Raw genomic sequence first — 14,779 nt, 5'->3', positions numbered from 1 at the left:
GCACTCTCTGGACTTGCCGGGGTGCATCCGCAGTGATGCCAGTGCACTCTCTGGACTAAATGCACTGCATCCCCAGTGGTGCCAGTGGCTCTCTGGACTCATTGCACTGCATCACCAGTGGTGGCAGTGCACTCTCTGGACTCACTGCACTGCATCCCCAATGGTGCCAGTGCACTCTCTGGACTCACTGCAGTGCATTTCCAGTGGTGCCAGTGTAGTCTCTGGACTCACTGCACTGCATCCCCAGTTGTGCCAGTGCACTCTCTGGACTCACTGAACTGCATCCCGAAAGTGCCAGTGCACTCTCTGGACTCACTGCACTGCATCCCCAGTGGTGCCAGTGCACTCTCTGGACTCATTGCACTGCATCCCCAGTGGTGACAGTGCACTCTCTGGACTCACTGCACTGCATCCCCCGTGGTGCCAGTGCACTCTCTGCACTCACGGCACTGCATCCCCAGTGGTGCCAGTACACTCTCTGGACTCACTGCACTGCATCCCCAGTGATGCCACTGCACTCTCTGGACTCACTGTACTGCATCCCCAGTGGTGCCAGTGCACTATCTGCACTCACTGCAGTGCTTCCCCAGTGGTGCCAGTGCACTCTCTGGACTCACTGCACTGCATCCCCAGTGGTGCCAGTGCACTCTCTGGACTTGCCGGGGTGCATCCCCAGTGGTGCCAGTGCACTCTCTGGACTCACTGCAGTGCATCCCCAGTGGTGCCAGTGCACTGTCTGGACTCACTGCATTCCCAGTGGTGCCAGGGCACTCTCTGGACTCACTGCACTGCATCCCCAGTGGTGCCAGTGCACTCTCTGGACTCACTGCACTGCGTCCCCAGTGGTGCCTGTGAAGTCTCTGGTCTCACTGCAGTGCATCCCCAGTGGTGCCAGTGCACTCTCTGGACTCACTGCACTGCATCCCCATTGATGACAGTGCCCTCTCTGGACTCAGTGCACTGCATCCGCAGTGGTGCCAGTTCACTCTCTGGACTAAATGCACTGCATCCCCAGTGTGTGCCAGTGGCTCTCTGGACTCATTGCACTGCATCACCAGTGGTGGCAGTGCACTCTCTGGACTCACTGCAGTGCATCCACATTGGCGCCAGTGTACTCTCTTAACTCACTGCACTGCATCCCCATTGGTGCCAGTGCACTCTCTGGACTCACTGCACTGCATCCCCAATGGTGCCAGTGCACTCTCTGGACTCACTGCAGTGCATTTCCAGTGGTGCCAGTGTAGTCTCTGGACTCACTGCACTGCATCCCCAGTTGTGCCAGTGCACTCTCTGGACTCACTGAACTGCATCCCGAAGGTGACAGTGCACTCTCTGGACTCACTGCACTGCATCCCCAGTGGTGCCAGTGCACTCTCTGGACTCATTGCACTGCATCCCCAGTGGTGACAGTGCACTCTCTGGACTCACTGCACTGCATCCCCCGTGGTGCCAGTCCACTCTCTGGACTCACTGCACTGCATCCCCAGTGGTGCCACTGCACTCTCTGAAAACACCGGGGTGCAACCGCAGCGGTGCCAGTGCACTCTCTGCACTCACGGAACTGCATCCCCAGTGGTGCCAGTGCACTCTCTGGACTCACTGCAGTGTATCCCCTGTGGTGCCAGTGCACTCTGTGGACTCAGTGCACTGCATCCCAGTGGTGCCAGTGCACTCTCTGGACTCACTGCAGTGCATCCCCAGTGGTGCCAGTGCACTCTCTGGACTCACTGCACTGCATCCCAGTGGTGCCAGTGCACTCTCTGGACTCACTGCAGTGCATCCCCAGTGGTGCCAGTGCACTCTCTGGACTCACTGCAGTGTATCCCCAGTGGAGCCAGTGCACTCTCTGGACTCACTGCACTGCATCCCCAGTGGTGCCAGTGCACTCTCTGGACTCACTGCAGTCCATCCCCAGTGGTGCCAGTGCATTCTCTGGACTCACTGCACTGCATCCACAGTCGTGCCAGTGCACTCTCTTTACTCACTGCACTGCATCCCCAGTGGTGCCAGTGCACTCTCTGGACTCACTGCACTGCATCCCCAGTGGTGCCAGTGCACTCTCTGGACTCACTGCACTGCATCCCCAGTGGTGCCAGTGCACTCTCTGGACTCACTGCACTGCATCCCCAGTGGTGCCAGTGCACTCTCTGGACTCACTGCAGTGCATCCCCAGTGGTGCCAGTGCACTCTCTGCACTCACTGCAGTGCATCCCCAGTGGTGCCAGTGCACTCTCTGGACTCACTGCAGTGCATCCCCAGTGGTGCCAGTGCACTCTCTGGACTCACTGCACTGCATCCCCAGTGGTGCCAGTGCACTCTCTGGACTTGCCGGGGTGCATCCGCAGTGATGCCAGTGCACTCTCTGGACTAAATGCACTGCATCCCCAGTGGTGCCAGTGGCTCTCTGGACTCATTGCACTGCATCACCAGTGGTGGCAGTGCACTCTCTGGACTCACTGCACTGCATCCCCAATGGTGCCAGTGCACTCTCTGGACTCACTGCAGTGCATTTCCAGTGGTGCCAGTGTAGTCTCTGGACTCACTGCACTGCATCCCCAGTTGTGCCAGTGCACTCTCTGGACTCACTGAACTGCATCCCGAAAGTGCCAGTGCACTCTCTGGACTCACTGCACTGCATCCCCAGTGGTGCCAGTGCACTCTCTGGACTCATTGCACTGCATCCCCAGTGGTGACAGTGCACTCTCTGGACTCACTGCACTGCATCCCCCGTGGTGCCAGTCCACTCTCTGGACTCACTGCACTGCATCCCCAGTGGTGCCACTGCACTCTCTGAAAACACCGGGGTGCAACCGCAGCGGTGCCAGTGCACTCTCTGCACTCACGGCACTGCATCCCCAGTGGTGCCAGTACACTCTCTGGACTCACTGCAGTGTATCCCCTGTGGTGCCAGTGCACTCTGTGGACTCAGTGCACTGCATCCCAGTGGTGCCAGTGCACTCTCTGGACTCACTGCACTGCATCCCCAGTGGTGCCAGTGCACTCTCTGGACTCACTGCACTGCATCCCAGTGGTGCCAGTGCACTCTCTGGACTCACTGCAGTGCATCCCCAGTGGTGCCAGTGCACTCTCTGGACTCACTGCACTGCATCCCCACTGGAGCCAGTGCACTCTCTGGACTCACTGCACTGCATCCCCAGTGGTGCCAGTGCACTCTCTGGACTCACTGCAGTCCATCCCCAGTGGTGCCAGTGCACTCTCTTTACTCACTGCACTGCATCCCCAGTGGTGCCAGTGCACTCTCTGGACTCACTGCACTGCATCCCCAGTGGTGCCAGTGCACTCTCTGGACTCACTGCACTGCATCCCCAGTGGTGCCAGTGCACTCTCTGGACTCACTGCAGTGCATCCCCTTTTGAGCCAGTGCACTCTCTGCACTCACTGCACTGCATCCCCAGTGGTGCCAGTTCACTCTCTGGAATAATGCACTGCATCCCCAGTGGTGCCAGTGGCTCTCTGGACTCATTGCACTGCATCACCAGTGGTGCCAGTGCACTCTCTGGACTCACTGCAGTGCATCCACAGTGGCGCCAGTGTACTCTCTTAACTCACTGCACTGCATCACCAGTGGTGCCAGTGCACTCTCTGGACTCACTGCACTGCATCCCCAATGGTGCCAGTGCACTCTCTGGACTCACTGCACTGCATCCCCAGTGGTGCCAGTGCACTCTCTGGACTCACTGCAGTGCATTTCCAGTGGTGCCAGTGTAGTCTCTGGACTCACTGCACTGCATCCCCCGTGGTGCCAGTGCACTCTGTGGACTCACTGAACTGCATCCCCAAGGTGCCAGTGCACTCTCTGGACTCACTGCACTGCATCCCCAGTGGTGCCAGTGCACTCTCTGGACTCACTGCACTGCATCCCCAGTGGTGACAGTGCACTCTCTGGACTCACTGCTCTCCATCCCCCGTGGTGCCAGTGCACTCTCTGGAGTCACTGCACTGCATCCCCAGTGGTGCCACTGCACTCTCTGAAAACACCGGGGTGCAACCGCAGCGGTGCCAGTGCACTCTCTGCACTCACGGCACTGCATCCCCAGTGGTGCCAGTGCACTCTCTGGACTCACTGCACTGCATACCCAGTGGTGCCAGTGCACTCTCTGGACTCACTGCAGTGCATCCCCAGTGGTGCCAGTGCACTCTCTGCACTCACTGCACTGCATCCCCCGTGGTGCCAGTGCACTCTCTGAACTCACTGCACTGCATCCCCAGTGGTGCCAGTGCACTCTCTGGACTTGCCGGGGTGCATCCCCAGTGGTGCCAGTGCACTCTCTGGACTCACTGCATTCCCAGTGGTGCCAGGGCACTCTCTGGACTCACTGCACTGCATCCCCAGTGGTGCCACTGTACTCTCTTTACTCACTGCACTGCATCCCCAGTGGTGCCAGTGCACTCTCTGGACTCACTGTACTGCATCCCAAGTGGTGCCAGTGCACTCTCTGGACTCACTGCACTGCATCCCCAGTGGTGCCAGTGCACTCTCTGGACTCACTGCACTGCATACCCAGTGGTGCCAGTGCACTCTCTGGACTCACTGCAGTGCATACCCAGTGGTGCCAGTGCACTCTCTGCACTCACTGCAGTGCATCCCCAGTGGTGCCAGTGCACTCTCTGGACTCACTGCACTGCATCCCCAGTGGTGCCAGTGCACTCTCTGGACTTGCCGGGGTGCATCCCCAGTGGTGCCAGTGCACTCTCTGGACTCACTGCAGTGCATCCCCAGTGGTGCCAGTGCACTGTCTGGACTCATTGCATTCCCAGTGGTGCCAGGGCACTCTCTGGACTCACTGCACTGCATCCCCAGTGGTGCCTGTGAAGTCTCTGGACTCACTGCAGTGCATCCCCAATGGTGCTAGTGCACTCTTTGGACTCACTGCAGTGCATCCCCAGTGGTGCCACTGTACTCTCTGGACTCACTACACTGCATCCCCTGTGGTGCCAGTGCCCTCTGTGGACTCACTGCACTACATCCCCAGTGGTGCCAGTGCACTCTCTGGACTCACTGCAATGTATCCCCTGTGGTGCCAGTGCACTCTCTGGACTCAGTGCACTGCATCCCAGTGGTGCCAGTGCACTCTCCGGACTCACTGCATTGCATCCCCAGTGGTGCCAGTGCACTCTCTGGACTCACTGCACTGCATCCCAATGGTGCCAGTGCACTCTCTGGACTCACTGCAGTGCATCCCCATTGGTGCCAGTGCACTCTCTGGACTCACTGCAGTGCATCCCCAGTGGTGCCAGTGCACTCTCTGGACTCACTGCAGTCCATAACCAGTGGTGCCAGTGCACTCTCTGGACTCACTGCACTGCATCCACAGTGGTGCCAGTGCACTCTCTTTACTCACTGCACTGCATCCCCAGTGGTGCCAGTGCACTCTCTGGACTCACTGTACTGCATCCCCAGTGGTGCCAGTGCACTCTCTGGACTCACTGCACTGCATCCCCAGTGTTGCCAGTGCACTCTCTGGACTCACTGCACTGCATCCCCAGTGGTGCCAGTGCACTCTCTGGACTCACTGCACTGCATCCCCAGTGGTGCCAGTGCACTCTCTGGACTCACTGCACTGCATCCCCAGTGGTGCCAGTGCCCTCTGTGGACTCAGTGCACTACAAAACCAGTGGTGCCAGTGCACTCTCTGGACTCACTGCAGTGCATCCGCAGTGGTGCCAGTGCACTCTCTGCACTCACTGCACTGCATCCCCAGTGGTGCCAGTGCACTCTCTGGACTCACTGCACTGCGTCCCCAGTGGTGCCTGTGAAGTCTCTGGTCTCACTGCAGTGCATCCCCAGTGGTGCCAGTGCACTCTCTGGACTCACTGCACTGCATCCCCATTGATGACAGTGCCCTCTCTGGTCTCAGTGCACTGCATCCGCAGTGGTGCCAGTTCACTCTCTGGACTAAATGCACTGCATCCCCAGTGGTGCCAGTGGCTCACTGGACTCATTGCACTGCATCACCAGTGGTGCCAGTGCACTCTCTGGACTCACTGCAGTGCATCCACAGTGGCGCCAGTCTACTCTCTTAACTCACTGCACTGCATCACCAGTGGTGCCAGTGCACTCTCTGGACTCACTGCACTGCATCCCCAGTGGTGCCAGGGCACTCTCTGGACTCACTGCACTGCATCCCCTGTGGTGCCACTGTACTCTCTGGACTCACTACACTGCATCCCCTGTGGTGCCAGTGCCCTCTGTGGACTCACTGCACTACATCCCCAGTGCTGCCAGTGCACTCTCTGGACTCACGGCACTGCATCCCCAGTGGTGCCAGTGCACTCTCTGGACTCACTGCACTGCATCCCCAGTGGTGCCAGTGCACACTCTGGACTCACTGCAGTGCATCCCCAGTGGTGCTAGTGCACTCTCTGGACTCACTGCACTGCATCCCCTGTGGTGCGAGTGCACTCTCTCGACTCACTGCTCTGCGTTACCATTGGTGCCAGTGCACTCTCTGGACTCACTGCACTGCATCCCCAGTGGTGCCAATGCACTCTCTGGACTCACGGCACTGCATCCCCCGTGGTGCCAGTGCACTCTCTGGACTCACTGCACTGCATCCCCAGTGGTGCCACTGCACTCTCTGAAAACACCGGGGTGCAAACGCAGCGGTGCCAGTGCACTCTCTGCACTCACGGCACTGCATCCCCAGTGGTGCCAGTGCACTCTCTGGACTCACTGCAGTGTATCCCCTGTGGTGCCAGTGCACTCTGTGGACTCAGTGCACTGCATCCCAGTGGTGCCAGTGCACTCTCCGCCTCACTGCAGTGCATCCCCAGTGGTGCCAGTGCACTCTCTGGACTCACTGCACTGCATCCCAATGGTGCCAGTGCACTCTCTGGACTCACTGCAGTGCATCCCCAGTGGTGCCAGTGCACTCTCTGGACTCACTGCAGTGCATCCCCAGTGGTGCCATTGCACTCTCTGGACTCACTGCACTGCATCCCCAGTGGTGCCAGTGCACTCTCTGGACTCACTGCAGTCCATCCCCAGTGGTGCCAGTGCACTCTCTGGACTCACTGCACTGCATCCACAGTGGTGCCAGTGCACTCTCTTTACTCACTGCACTGCATCCCCAGTGGTGCCAGTGCACTCTCTGGACTCACTGTACTGCATCCCCAGTGGTGCCAGTGCACTCTCTGGACTCACTGCACTGCATCCCCAGTGGTGCCAGTGCACTCTCTGGACTCACTGCACTGCATCCCCAGGGGTGCCAGTGCACTCTCTGGACTCACTGCACTGCATCCCCAGTGGTGCCAGTGCACTCTCTGGACTCACTGCATTCCCAGTGGTGCCAGGGCACTCTCTGGACTCACTGCACTGCATCCCCAGTGGTGCCTGTGAAGTCTCTGGACTCACTGCAGTGCATCCCCAATGGTGCCAGTGCACTCTTTGGACTCACAGCACTGCATCCCCAGTGGTGCCAGTGCACTCTCTGGACTCACTACACTGCATCCCCAGTGGTGCCAGCGCCCTCTGTGGACTCAGTGCACTACAAAACCAGTGGTGCCAGTGCACTCTCTGGACTCACTGCAGTGCATCCCCAGTGGTGCCAGTGCACTCTCTGGACTCACTGCACTGCATCCCCAGTGGTGCCAGTGCACTCTCTGGACTCACTGCACTGCGTCCCCAGTGGTGCCTGTGAAGTCTCTGGTCTCACTGCAGTGCGTCCCCAGTGGTGCCAGTGTACTCTCTGGACTCACTGCACTGCATCCCCATTGATGACAGTGCCCTCTCTAGACTCAGTGCACTGCATCCCCAGTGGTGCCAGTTCACTCTCTGGACTAAATGAACTGCATCCCCAGTGGTGCCAGTGGCTCTCTGGACTCATTGCACTGCATCACCAGTGGTGCCAGTGCACTCTCTGGACTCACTGCAGTGCATCCACAGTGGCGCCAGTGTACTCTCTTAACTCACTGCACTGCATCACCAGTGGTGCCAGTGCACTCTCTGGACTCACTGCACTGCATTCCCCAATGGTGCCACTGCACTCTCTGGACTCACTGCACTGCATCCCCAGTGGTGCCAGTGCACTCTCTGGACTCACTGCAGTGCATTTCCAGTGGTGCCAGTGTAGTCTCTGGACTCACTGCACTGCATCCCGAGTTGTGCCAGTGCACTCTCTGGACTCACTGAACTGCATCCCGAAGGTGCCAGTGCACTTTCTGGACTCACTGCAGTGCATCCCCAGTGGTGCCAGTGCACTCTCTGGACTCACTGCACTGCATCCCCAGTGGTGACAGTGCACTCTCTGGACTCACTGCACTGCATCCCCCGTGGTGCCAGTGCACTCTCTGGACTCACTGCACTGCATCCCCAGTGGTGCCACTGCACTCTCTGAAAACACAGGGGTGCAACCGCAGCGGTGCCAGTGCACTCTCTGCACTCACGGCACTGCATCCCCAGTGGTGCCAGTGCACTCTCTGGACTCACTGCAGTGTATCCCCTGTGGTGCCAGTGCACTCTGTGGACTCAGTGCACTGCATCCCAGTGGTGCCAGTGCACTCTCTGGACTCACTGCACTGCATCCCAGTGGTGCCAGTGCACTCTCTGGACTCACTGCAGTGCATCCCCAGTGGTGCCAGTGCACTCTCTGGACTCACTGCAGTGCATCCCCAGTGGTGCCAGTGCACTCTCTGGACTCACTGCACTGCATCCCCAGTGGTGCCAGTGCACTCTCTGGACTCACTGCACTGCATACCCAGTGGTGCCAGTGCACTCTCTGGACTCACTACAGTGCATCCCCAGTGGTGCCAGTGCACTCTCTGCACTCACTGCAGTGCATCCCCAGTGGTGCCAGTGCACTCTCTGGACTCACTGCACTGCATCCCCTGTGGTGCGAGTGCACTCTCTGGACTTGCCGGGGTGCATCCCCAGTGGTGCCAGTGCACTCTCTGGACTCACTGCAGTGCATCCCCAGTGGTGCCAGTGAACTCTCTGGACTCACTGCATTCCCAGTGGTGCCAGGGCACTCTCTGGACTCACTGCACTGCATCCCCAGTGGTGCCACTGTACTCTCTTTACTCACTGCACTGCATCTCCAGTGGTGCCAGTGCACTCTCTGGACTCACTGTACTGCATCCCCAGTGGTGCCAGTGCACTCTCTGGACTCACTGCACTGCATCCCCAGTGGAGCCAGTGCACTCTCTGGACTCACTGCACTGCATCCCCAGTGGTGCCAGTGCACTCTCTGGACTTGCCGGGGTGCATCCCCAGTGGTGCCAGTGCACTCTCTGGACTCACTGCAGTGCATCCCCAGTGGTGCCAGTGCACTGTCTGGACTCACTTCATTCCCAGTGGTGCCAGGGCACTCTCTGGACTCACTGCACTGCATCCCCAGTGGTGCCAGTGCACTCTCTGGACTCACTGCACTGCGTCCCCAGTGGTGCCTGTGAAGTCTCTGGTCTCACTGCAGTGCATCCCCAGTGGTGCCAGTGCACTCTCTGGACTCACTGCACTGCATCCCCATTGATGACAGTGCCCTCTCTGGACTCAGTGCACTCTATCCGCAGTGGTGCCAGTTCACTCTCTGGACTAAATGCACTGCATCCCCAGTGGTGGCAGTGCACTCTCTGGACTCACTGCAGTGCATCCACAGTGGCGCCAGTGTACTCTCTTAACTGCACTGCACTGCATCCCCATTGGTGCCAGTGCACTCTCTGGACTCACTGCACTGCATCCCCAGTGGTGCCACTGCACTCTCTGAAAACACCGGGGTGCAAACGCAGCGGTGCCAGTGCACGTTCTGCACTCACGGAACTGCATCCCCAGTGGTGCCAGTGCACTCTCTGGACTCACTGCAGTGTATCCCCTGTGGTGCCAGTGCACTCTGTGGACTCAGTGCACTGCATCCCAGTGGTGCCAGTGCACTCTCTGGACTCACTGCACTGCATCCCCAGTGGTGCCAGTGCACTCTCTGGACTCACTGCACTGCATCCCAGTGGTGCCAGTGCACTCTCTGGACTCACTGCAGTGCATCCCCAGTGGTGCCAATGCACTCTCTGGACTCACTGCAGTGCATCCCCAGTGGAGCCAGTGCACTCTCTGGACTCACTGCACTGCATCCCCAGTGGTGCCAGTGCATTCTCTGGACTCACTGCACTGCATCCACAGTCGTGCCAGTGCACTCTCTTTACTCACTGCACTGCATCCCCAGTGGTGCCAGTGCACTCTCTGGACTCACTGCACTGCATCCCCAGTGGTGCCAGTGCACTCTCTGGACTCACTGCACTGCATCCCCAGTGGTGCCAGTGCACTCTCTGGACTCACTGCACTGCATCCCCAGTGGTGCCAGTGCACTCTCTGGACTCACTGCAGTGCATCCCCAGTGGTGCCAGTGCACTCTCTGCACTCACTGCAGTGCATCCCCAGTGGTGCCAGTGCACTCTCTGGACTCACTGCACTGCATCCCCAGTGGTGCCAGTGCACTCTCTGGACTTGCCGGGGTGCATCCGCAGTGATGCCAGTGCACTCTCTGGACTAAATGCACTGCATCCCCAGTGGTGCCAGTGGCTCTCTGGACTCATTGCACTGCATCACCAGTGGTGGCAGTGCACTCTCTGGACTCACTGCACTGCATCCCCAATGGTGCCAGTGCACTCTCTGGACTCACTGCAGTGCATTTCCAGTGGTGCCAGTGTAGTCTCTGGACTCACTGCACTGCATCCCCAGTTGTGCCAGTGCACTCTCTGGACTCACTGAACTGCATCCCGAAAGTGCCAGTGCACTCTCTGGACTCACTGCACTGCATCCCCAGTGGTGCCAGTGCACTCTCTGGACTCATTGCACTGCATCCCCAGTGGTGACAGTGCACTCTCTGGACTCACTGCACTGCATCCCCCGTGGTGCCAGTCCACTCTCTGGACTCACTGCACTGCATCCCCAGTGGTGCCACTGCACTCTCTGAAAACACCGGGGTGCAACCGCAGCGGTGCCAGTGCACTCTCTGCACTCACGGCACTGCATCCCCAGTGGTGCCAGTGCACTCTCTGGACTCACTGCAGTGTATCCCCAGTGGTGCCAGTGCACTCTGTGGACTCAGTGCACTGCATCCCAGTGGTGCCAGTGCACTCTCTGGACTCACTGCAGTGCATCCCCAGTGGTGCCAGTGCACTCTCTGGACTCACTGCACTGCATCCCAGTGGTGCCAGTGCACTCTCTGGACTCACTGCAGTGCATCCCCAGTGGTGCCAGTGCACTCTCTGGACTCACTGCACTGCATCCCCACTGGAGCCAGTGCACTCTCTGGACTCACTGCACTGCATCCCCAGTGGTGCCAGTGCACTCTCTGGACTCACTGCAGTCCATCCCCAGTGGTGCCAGTGCACTCTCTTTACTCACTGCACTGCATCCCCAGTGGTGCCAGTGCACTCTCTGGACTCACTGCACTGCATCCCCAGTGGTGCCAGTGCACTCTCTGGACTCACTGCACTGCATCCCCAGTGGTGCCAGTGCACTCTCTGGACTCACTGCAGTGCATCCCCAGTGGTGCCAGTGCACTCTCTGGACTCACTGCAGTGCATCCCCAGTGGTGCCAGTGCACTCTCTGCACTCACTGCACTGCATCCCCAGTGGTGCCAGTGCACTCTCTGGACTTGCCGGGGTGCATCCCCAGTGGTGCCAGTGCACTCTCTGGACTAAATGCACTGCATCCCCAGTGGTGCCAGTGGCTCTCTGGACTCATTGCACTGCATCACCAGTGGTGGCAGTGCACTCTCTGGACTCACTGCAGTGCATCCACAGTGGTGCCAGTGTACTCTCTTAACTCACTGCACTGCATCCCCATTGGTGCCAGTGCACTCTCTGGACTCAGTGCACTGCATCCCCAATGGTGCCAGTGCACTCTCTGGACTCACTGCACTGCATCCCCAGTGGTGCCACTGCACTCTCTGGACTCACTGCAGTGCATCCCCAGTGGTGCCAGTGCACTCTCTGGACTAAATGCACTGCATCCCCAGTGGTGCCAGTGGCTCTCTGGACTCATTGCACTGCATCACCGGTGGTGGCAGTGCACTCTCTGGACTCACTGCAGTGCATCCACAGTGGCGCCAGTGTACTCTCTGGACTCACTGCACTGCATCCCCAGTGGTGACAGTACACTCTCTGGACTCATTGCACTGCATCCCCAGTGGTGACAGTGCACTCTCTGGACTCACTGCACTGCATCCCCCGTGGTGCCAGTCCACTCTCTGGACTCACTGCACTGCATCCCCAGTGGTGCCACTGCACTCTCTGAAAACACCGGGGTGCAACCGCAGCGGTGCCAGTGCACTCTCTGCACTCACGGCACTGCATCCCCAGTGGTGCCAGTGCACTCTCTGGACTCACTGCAGTGTATCCCCTGTGGTGCCAGTGCACTCTGTGGACTCAGTGCACTGCATCCCAGTGGTGCCAGTGCACTCTCTGGACTCACTGCACTGCATCCCCAGTGGTGCCAGTGCACTCTCTGGACTCACTGCACTGCATCCCCAGTGGTGACAGTGCACTCTCTGGACTCAGTGCACTGCATCCCCAGTGGTGCCAGTGCACTCTCTGGACTCACTGCAGTCCATCCCCAGTGGTGCCAGTGCATTCTCTGGAGTCACTGCACTGCATCCACAGTCGTGCCAGTGCACTCTCTTTACTCACTGCACTGCATCCCCAGTGGTGCCAGTGCACTCTCTGGACTCACTGCACTGCATCCCCAGTGGTGCCAGTGCACTCTCTGGACTCACTGCACTGCATCCCCAGTGGTGCCAGTGCACTCTATGGACTCACGGCAGTGCATCCCCAGTGGTGCCAGTGCACTCTCTGCACTCACTGCAGTGCAACCCCAGTGGTGCCAGTGCACTCTCTGGACTCACTGCACTGCATCCCCAGTGGTGCCAGTGCACTCTCTGGACTTGCCGGGGTGCATCCCCAGTGGAGCCAGTGCACTCTCTGGACTCACTGCAGTGCATCCCCAGTGGTGCCAGTGAACTCTCTGGAGTCACTGCACTGCATCCCCAGTGGAGCCAGTGCACTCTCTGGACTCACTGCACTGCATACCCAGTGGTGCCAGTGCACTCTCTGGACTCACTGCACTGCATACCCAGTGGTGCCAGTGCACTCTCTGCACTCACTGCAGTGCATCCCCAGTGGTGCCAGTGCACACTCTGGACTCACTGCAGTGCATCCCCAGTGGTGCTAGTGCACTCTCTGGACTCACTGCACTGCATCCCCTGTGGTGCCAGTGCACTCTCTCGACTCACTGCTATGCGTTGCCATTGGTGCCAGTGCACTCTCTGGACTCACGGCACTGCATCCCCAGTGGTGCCAGTGCACTCTCAGTAGTCACTGCGCTGCATCCCCATTGGTTCCAGTGCACTCTCTGGACTCACTGCACTGCAACTTCTGTGGTGCCAGTGCACTCTCTGGAGTCACTGCACTGCATCACCAGTGGTGCCAGTGCACTCTCTGCACTCACTGCACTGCATCCCCAGTGGTGCCAGTGCACTCTCTGGACTCACTGCAGTGCATCGCAGGTGGTGCCAGTGCACTCTCTGGACTCACTGCACTGCATACCCAGTGGTGCCGGGGCACTCTCTGGACTCACTGCACTGCATCCCCAGTGGTGCCAGTGCCCTCTGTGGACTCACTGCACTGCGTCCCCAGTGGTGCCAGTGCACTCTCTGGACTCACTGCACTGCATCCCCAGAGGTGACAGTGCACTCTCTGGACTTGCAGGGGTGCATCCCCAGTGGTGCCAGTGCACTCTCTGGACTCACCGGGGTGCATCCCCATTGGTGCCAGGGCACTCTCTGGACTCACTGCAGTGCATCCCCAGAGGTGCCAGTGCACTCTCTGGACTCACTGCAGTGCATCCCCAGTGGTGCCAGTGCCCTCTGTGGACTAACTGCACTGCATCCCCAGTGGTGCCAGTGCACTCTCTGGACACACCGCACTGCATCCCCAGTGGTGCCAGTGCACTCTCTGAGCTCACTGCACTGCATCCCCAGTGGTGCCAGTGCACTCTCTGGACTCACTGCACTGCATCCGCAGTGGTGCCAGTGCACTCTCTTTACTCACTGCACTGCATCCCCATTGGTGCCAGTGCACTCTCTGGACTCACTGTACTGCATCCCCAGTGGTGCCAGTGCACTCTCCGGACTCACTGCACTGCATCCCAGTTGGTGCCAGTGCACTCTCTGGACTCACTGCACTGCATCCCCAGTGGTGCCAGTGCACTCTCTGGACTTGCCGGGGTGCATCGCCAGTGGTGCCAGTGCCCTCTCTGGACTCACTGCACTGCATCCCCAGTGGTGCCAGTGCACTCTCTGGACTCACTGCAGTGCATCCCCAGTGGTGCCAGTGCACTCTCTGGACTTGCCGGGGTGCATCGCCAGTGGTGCCAGTGCCCTCTCTGGACTCACTGCACTGCATCCCCAGTGGTGCCAGTGCACTCTCTGGACTTGCCGGGGTGCATCGCCAGTGGTGCCAGTGCACTCTCTGCACTCACTGCACTGCATCCCCAGTGGAGCCAGTGCACTCTCTGGACTCACTGCACTGCATACCCAGTGGTGCCAGTGCACTCTCTGGACTCACTGTACTGCATCCCCATTGGTGCCTGTGAAATCTCTGGACTTAATGCAGTGCATCCCCAGTGGTGCCAATGCAATCTCAGGACTCACAGCAGTTCAGCTCCATTTGGTGCCAGTGCACTCTCTGCACTCACTGCACTGCATCCCCAGTGGTGCCAGTGCACTCTCTGGACTCAGTGAACTGCATCCCCAGAGGTGCCAGTGC

The sequence above is a fragment of the Anser cygnoides genome, unplaced genomic scaffold, assembly GCF_040182565.1.
Source record: "Anser cygnoides isolate HZ-2024a breed goose unplaced genomic scaffold, Taihu_goose_T2T_genome scaffold_47_1, whole genome shotgun sequence".
Lineage (NCBI taxonomy): Eukaryota > Metazoa > Chordata > Aves > Anseriformes > Anatidae > Anser > Anser cygnoides.
This window is presented reverse-complemented; position numbering follows the sequence as displayed.